General features: G+C 30.6%; 1 long non-coding RNA gene across 6 annotated transcripts; it reads left to right on the top strand.

The window, feature by feature from the left end:
• The first annotated feature begins 5,026 nt into the window (after window positions 1-5,026).
• LOC118450525 (uncharacterized) lies at window positions 5,027-7,247 on the top strand. Of its 6 annotated transcripts, none has more exons than XR_014983707.1 (3): window positions 5,027-5,156; window positions 5,761-5,857; window positions 6,966-7,247. It is a non-coding gene; the product is annotated as an uncharacterized LOC118450525 (long non-coding RNA). The 6 variants fall into 6 exon arrangements; XR_014983708.1 differs by lacking the exon at window positions 6,966-7,247 and adding an exon at window positions 6,123-6,835; XR_014983711.1 differs by lacking the exon at window positions 5,027-5,156 and adding an exon at window positions 5,477-5,652.
• The last annotated feature ends 264 nt before the right edge of the window (window positions 7,248-7,511 follow it).

Genomic DNA, 7,511 nt, shown 5'->3' with positions numbered 1-7,511 from the left:
TTTTCTTACAAAGTAAGTCTGCAGTTCTAAATGCAGTAAGCAAAAATGAGTGAATGTTACGTGTAGCCGGATCAGCTCTACAACGTCTCTGAGACGTTTTATTTACATTTGACACGGCCGCCCTACTACGTCTCTGACACGACATTGTAAGTTAAGTGGTTAAAGCTTCTTTGAGTCTGGCTTAACATCCCCAATAAATATACGACTTAGAAATTCACATTTATCTGGCTGCAGCTTCAAATAGGTTGCTCTTAGTCGTTCGATTAATTTGTTAAACTTAATTTCATATTCTCGAAGCGATCTCGGGTACAAAACTAGGTCATTAAGATAAACAAACATTTCTTCGTCCTGGAGCACCGTCAAGAATAAACGGTCCTGAGTAAGCGTTGAAATTTTGCCGGAGCTTTTTTAAGGCCAAATGACATTACGTGCGAACTCATAATGACCATATGGCGTTGAGAATTTGTGGCTATCTTTCGGGTGCATTTCTATCTGATGGAATCCTGACTTTAAATCGAAAATTAAAAAATATTTCGCTAGAGCCCAACTGATCTAGAATTTCGGTAATATTTGAAAGAGGATAAGCATCTTCAATAGTTTTCTTTCGTTTAGTCCTCTATAATTGATCACCATTTTCCATTGTGTTCCCCTTTTTTTGAAACTACCCAAATTGGAGAAATATAAGATGAGACTGTTGGTTAGATGATTTCATCCGCCAGAAGTTCTGTTGTTTGTCTATTGATTTACTCTGTGTGCACCGGTGATCGGAAATCTATACTCTTTCATGTTTATTGAAATTTCGTCGGTCGTAATGTATTTTACGTTCTGTGGGAAATTATTCTCTAAACGTTCTTCTGATAGATGAAAACAGTCACTAAAGTTAGTCGCTAAAAGTTTCAATACACTTTTTCTTTCTTCTGAATTAAAGTAATCGAATCGTAAAGGTGACTCCACCTGAGCTGTCCTATCTTTATTATTTATTTCATTCAGTTCAGGCTCACACCGAAAATATAATACTTATTCTTATTACTGGCCACGGAAACAGCAAAAATAATTCTAACTGAAGTATATCGAATCTCAGAACTTGTGTTGTTATCAGATTTAGGACTATTCTATACGGGGTTATTTTGCACAAGATTTTCTGAAGCTCAGATTTTTTATTTCGTCAGATCCTCTCTAGCATGAAGTTCTGGAGTTTTTATTTCAGCTCGCGGATATTTTTTCGCATAATTCACTGGATTTCGAAGCTTGTAAGGTACTATTATTTCATAATCATCGTCAATGGTATTTATTGCTTTAAAATACGCCTGTCTTCTATCATTTTTGACTAAAGCATCTCCTATATATATCCCGGGCAAAGATTCTAATCAGAGAATGTATGCCCTCTTTAAATTCTTGGTTTTCTACGTGGGATCGGGAACGTGAATTAGCTCTCGATTAACAAATGGTATTTCTTAATATTGATGATTCTTGATCTCTATTGGCTCTATTCACGCTCGTGTTAGCTTCTTTGAAAAATTCAATTACCAGAATTCCGTCCTGTTCTATGAGAAAGCTGTAGGATCTACCAAATGAAAGCGGACTGATTATTCCAAAAAGATTTATGTATTATGAGAGTATAGATGTGGCTGCTCATAATTTCGATAATTTTTATTCTCTCACTATCATCTACCTTCTTTTCTATTTTAATGATTTTTGATTTCAACAAGTTGATTTTCGAGCCGGTATCGATCATAAAAATCACTGCTTTACAAAATTTCGTCGTATAAAAATATATCGATGGTGCTTTAATCATAGGCCGATAGCTAATTATCGTGATTCATCGGTACTCGTTGCTTTCGTCACTAGTAGAGAACGAACAATTTTTGGAACGGCTTCGCCCTTGTCAGTGCGAGACGGGCCGTTTACGGGATTTCCTGGAACGGCACTTCCTGTTCGACGCTTGTTATTATATTTGAGCCTTGTCCCTAAATTTCAACATTCATTATTACATTTAAACTTTCGATAATCTCTTCTAATATGCCCGATCTTTCTACAATAATGACAGATTTTGGTTTCTCTCGAATTAAAAGACTTCGAATTCGGTCGACTATTATTTGTGCTGTTTCTTAAACTTCTATCACGAGGAGGAGGTCTAGCAGCGACCACGACATAGGAAGATGGGTCTTTCAACATTTCGCGGCGATGTATCATATATTACACAATGGTGTCCGTCTATAATGATTGCATTAACTCCTGCAGTATAATATCATGCAGGCATTTTCGCCCTTTCATGATCCCATTCCACTTGCTTTTTCGGAGAAGAGCAGTTGATGCAGAAGCTAAGTCAAAATGGTCCTATAATTTTAATGGGTCTTAATTCTGTAACTCATTCTCGAAGCATTCGAGAGTTTTAACTTCGATTCACTAACGTACTCCTACTGCAAATTTACCTAAAAGTTCCTTCAATAATAGTCTGTTTAAAATTTCTGATTCGTCCTGCATAATCTAATACGTGCTCATTGTTTTTTTTTTTATATATGCTTGCCAGTTGTCCTCTATAATAACTAATGGATTTTAATGGTTGAAATGCCGATTTTAACACAGATCCTAATTGGTTTGTCGTCGTTAAATTCTCTTCTTTCACTACCAAATATTCGTGTTCGTCTAATTTAGCACGAATCATCCTTACCAATACGTATTCAGATTTGGCTAAAGGATAACTTGGAAATAGTTCTAATGCGCATTTGCATGCTCTCGTAAATTGATGTATTGGAATATTGTGTCCGTTGAAATGTGGAATTGTCTCAGTTATTCTTTCAATTTAAACTGTGGAGCACTTGCTTGAAATGAAGATATCAAATTGTATCGACCGTTTGTTCTTTCTTCCATTACATTTCGAAGATTTTCCCTTAATCTATTTACTTCTCGCCTCGATGCTTCGAGATTTGGTCTTAAGTTATTTCCAGAGGAATATCGAATTATCCGCAATTAACATGAGGTGAACTATAAATAATATGGATTTCGCGCGTTTCATCTAACGTTATAAATTTTTCGTGTAGAACCAGTTCTTTCCCGACGGAGTAATGATACTTCATGATCCTCTAGTTCAGTACATCGATTTCGCAAATCTTTCTCGATCGTCTAGTTCGGCAAATAAATTTCTCTCGCGATCTTTTAATTCGGTACGTAAACTTTGATTTGCATGATCTTTCAGTTTAGGCAATAATAACGGATACAATACAGCTGATAAGTTTAATATATAGGTGGAGTGCGAAGGGACGAGTGAGGTAAAAGTTGAGTTATATGTGGGATAGAGATCGCGAAGCGACATGTAGCGTATGCAAGCGAAATGTAGGACGGCGGGCCAATAATGTGAATAGCCGAGTAGCGAGCGAGTGTCTCACGGCGAGACAAAGATAAAGAGTAAAAATAAAGAAGGGCTAAAAAAGGCAGTTAGCGTCTAGCAGTTGAATAACGAACACATCCTAGTCTACCAATATAGCTCTTAGCTTTTCATTTATCAGAATATATTGCATTTCCGTAAATATGGAAATACTGATTAGTCGAAGGACACGAGTAGAAGAATTATGTATATTACTTAAAGAATAATATATTAATAGAACTTTGAAATGATTAATATAAAGGATTTAAGGGAAATTGTTATAAGGCTGCCGGAAAAGTAAAGAACTGAAGAGGAAATAATTACCGATCTATTAAAGTTGATGTTTTATGCAATAAAAAAGAAAGTTTGTTGAAATAATGAATAGTTCTTTGAAAAAAGGGTTGCTGTCCAGAAAGTTGAAAAACGTCAATGATAATACCGAAAATAGAAAAAAACAAAAAAGCAAATAATTATAGACCGAAAATGCTATCAATATATGAGAAAGAGTTAAAATTCGTGATGAAGAAACAAATGGGAATGTATTTTGAGTTTAATGGTATTGTAATCAGGCATCAGGTTTTAGAAAAACTGAAAATCTGTTGTTGACAAATGAAAAGTAGTAGTAAGTTGGAGGGAAAAATGTTGGGTATAATTTTTATAGATCTTAAGAAAGCGTTCGAAATAGAAGATAAAAAAAGATTATTAGAAAAATACTTATTGATTCCTAAACTTTTATTGTAACATTGCATAATCCACATATCAAGATGTTTATCACATTTACTGAATCCCATGTCATTAGCCCAATTGATTTGAATACTGCATTTACAGTATCACTTAATCCTGCTCAAAAATAGGGAATAGTATAGAATTATATCTAACTATTAGTTTAATTATCAATGATTATTGTACTTGTGTAATAGTGACAAATACTTGTAATAATAAATATTTAAATTAGAAAAGAAGATATGTAATATATGCATATATAAAAATAAACGGAAAATATATCTAAACGAATAAGATAGTACTCTGTTAGATCCTTATTGTCGGCCGTTTTGATATATATTTTGTACACAGTCATTTAATTATTTACCTTTTCATAACATAATAATTATTTTGCCTTTACATATTATATAGATTACTATTAATTTAACTATGAAATACTGTCGATCTTTCTGATACTCGTTAACACGCATAGTCGATTTAAAAATCGATTTCTTTGGCCTATAAACATGTACGTAGCGATACCTAGATACGAAACTCATCGAACAGTAATCTAACATACTTTGTAAACACGTCCATTGATAATATGATTATTTGATTGGTGGAATCAGTAAGCATCATACTCTCATGAATATTTTATGATATTTTAATTCTAAATTGAGTTTCTGTTGATCTATCATAATGGTTATACAATATTGATGGATTAACCTTGTGACGTTCTAGCTGTCAAATATTAATAACTTATATTTTTAAAATAAATAGTACAATTCAAAGGATATTGTAAATATAAAAATATATATATATATATATATATATATATATATATATATATATATTACGTACATAACCTAAAGGTAAAATGAAATATTGGATATATTTATCTTTTTTTAAATTATTTAAAGAAATCAACGATTAACATGTTATTAATTAATTATTTGTGTATTTAGTTTCAGTTATACCTAATGAAAATAAAGAAGACGAAGAAAGGAATAAAAAATTCAACAATATCTACTAGAAGAGGAAAAAAGGATGAATATATTGAACAAAAAAATTTTGGAGACATTGGTTAATAGTAAGAAGAATGACGATTGACAGAATCATATATATTTATATATATATATATGATTCTAAAGTCCATGCTTTTAATAATTAGGAAATAATGAGGTTTAAAAAGCCGATGATATTGAAATGAGTGATAGTGATATGAGTCAAAAAGAATAGAAGAAATCATGAATGAAGAAGCTAAAGGAAACATATCTAGAATTTTTGTTGTATTTAAAAGAAAATGATCAAATTCTATTAGATTTATCTGATTTATCCAATAGTAATAATGAATCTGATGGTGAATTACATCATAAATTTAATGATAAGTTAGAAGTATAAAAATATTATATATGTTTAAAATACTAATACAAAAAAAGAATATGTTTTAATAATATACATTTATAATTTATTCGTTATAAAATCATAGATTGCTAGCGATGAAAATGATTTTGACTCTGAAGATACTAGTGGTATAACATCTCATGATCTGGAATAAGAGTTACGCTATAATTAATAACAGTTTGGTAGAATAATATTCAAATTGACAAATAATGTTTTCATATATTTTTAATTATCAAAATAACTATGTATTATCAATATATTATAGTTTATTTATAATCTTATTTGTTTAGAACATTCAAAATTGCACTCGAAATTCCTTATGCTATATCGCAAACCGTATCGGAAACGCAAGATAAAAGTGCTACAAAATTTAAAAAAGAAGAAAATGTAAGTAGGCTTTATCAAGTAATATATTTAATTAATGTACTTGTGATTAGCAAAATTAGCACCTTAATCATAACAATTTCAGTATTTCATTGAGTCATTCAATTGTGTATATTGCATTTATCTTATATATTGCATTCAGACATTGGCCATTTAATGTTTCCCCGTTTTTTATGTTCCTTGTATAATATAAATAAGTTATCATGTTATTCTATTATTTTCCATAGATGATAATATGTTGTCCAATTTATAAATATATATTTTACAGTAGAAAGTATTTTTCAACAACTGTCATGTCGCACTTTATTGTAAGAAAGTAAAGTAATTAATAGAAAAAAAAAATAGAAGAAAATTCAAAACATATAGAAAGTGAAAGAGCTAAGGATATATTCGATTTGAAAAATATGATAGAAATCGAAAATTGTAAAAAATAGAATGAGAATTCAGGGTACAGCTTCAGGGAAATTTTATAATTCCTTGATTAAAATTCATCAAGCTCAGAAACTTAAACATATAACGAAAAATGATAAAATTAGTGAATAAAATTTAGCAAGTTTAAGGGAACCAAGAAGGAAGAAGTTAAATAAAAAAGGTATAGTAACTTTGAGTTACAAATAAAAGGAATAGAATAAGAGAAAGCAAAGGATATATTTCTAAAGAGATCTAATAAAAATCAAAAATAAAAGTGATAAATCAGAAAGTATCTGAAATAGACGACGCACAGAAAATACAGATATTGTTACGAATATTAATAACGATGACTGGTAACAAAATGTTGCAATATGTAGAATAAGTGTAATAACAATTGTGATAACAATTTCAATAACTTTGTCATTATAAAGAAAACAAAAATCTAACTTGAAATATACTTGATACAAGTATCAAATATTTTGAATGTAAATCATTTGTTGATTTCTTCATTGGCATTTCAAACTATGTTTAAGCATTTACAAAATATACATATACAACAAAACACGTATTTTATTTAGTTACTCCAGAATACTATACGTTCAAAGGAATATCATTGTCTTCTTTAATTTCCTTTCATTCCTTTTAATCCATACTTTATCAATATCTCCTTAATTCTAACAAACAGGATTTATTTTCATAGCTATGATGAATTCTTTCACCGAAACAAGGATAACTGGCCCAAAATGTAAACTTTCTTAGAGAGTCGTTTGGGCCAAGTCTGCGAATAAAGTCAAACGTATGAAGTCAGAAAGAGGAAGAAAGAGAGAAAGAGATAGAGAAACTTGGCGTGACGACTTACCGTGATCGCTACGGTGTAGCCAATAATAACAAGTCTACTCCTAAAGTATCAAGTCCAAATGAAATTCCCGGATAGATGCCATCGATGATAGTTTTCATAAATCTTAAATGAAAATACAATATTCTGACCTACGAAAGATAATGTTGAAAAATCGAAATAACAAAGATCCATATAAATGCCTTGTTAATGTTTAACAAGATTATTAAATGACGATTAAACGAAAAATGTGTAATGTCGTTTCCTTTCTCATATAAACAATCTTAATACAAAAAAAGCGAAATAAAAACCAAAAGAATTACCATTGCTTACCGACCAGACCCTTAAAATATCTTTATCAGTATTCTTTTTTAATATGAGTCATACGATATAAGTAGATTAATGTCTTTA

The sequence above is a fragment of the Vespa mandarinia genome, unplaced genomic scaffold (assembly GCF_050613455.1).
Source record: "Vespa mandarinia isolate Hongniang unplaced genomic scaffold, ASM5061345v1 scaffold_61, whole genome shotgun sequence".
In the NCBI taxonomy this organism is placed as follows: Eukaryota; Metazoa; Arthropoda; class Insecta; order Hymenoptera; family Vespidae; genus Vespa; species Vespa mandarinia.
Note: the sequence above shows the minus strand (reverse complement) of the source record. Positions and strands in the feature narration are given on the sequence as shown.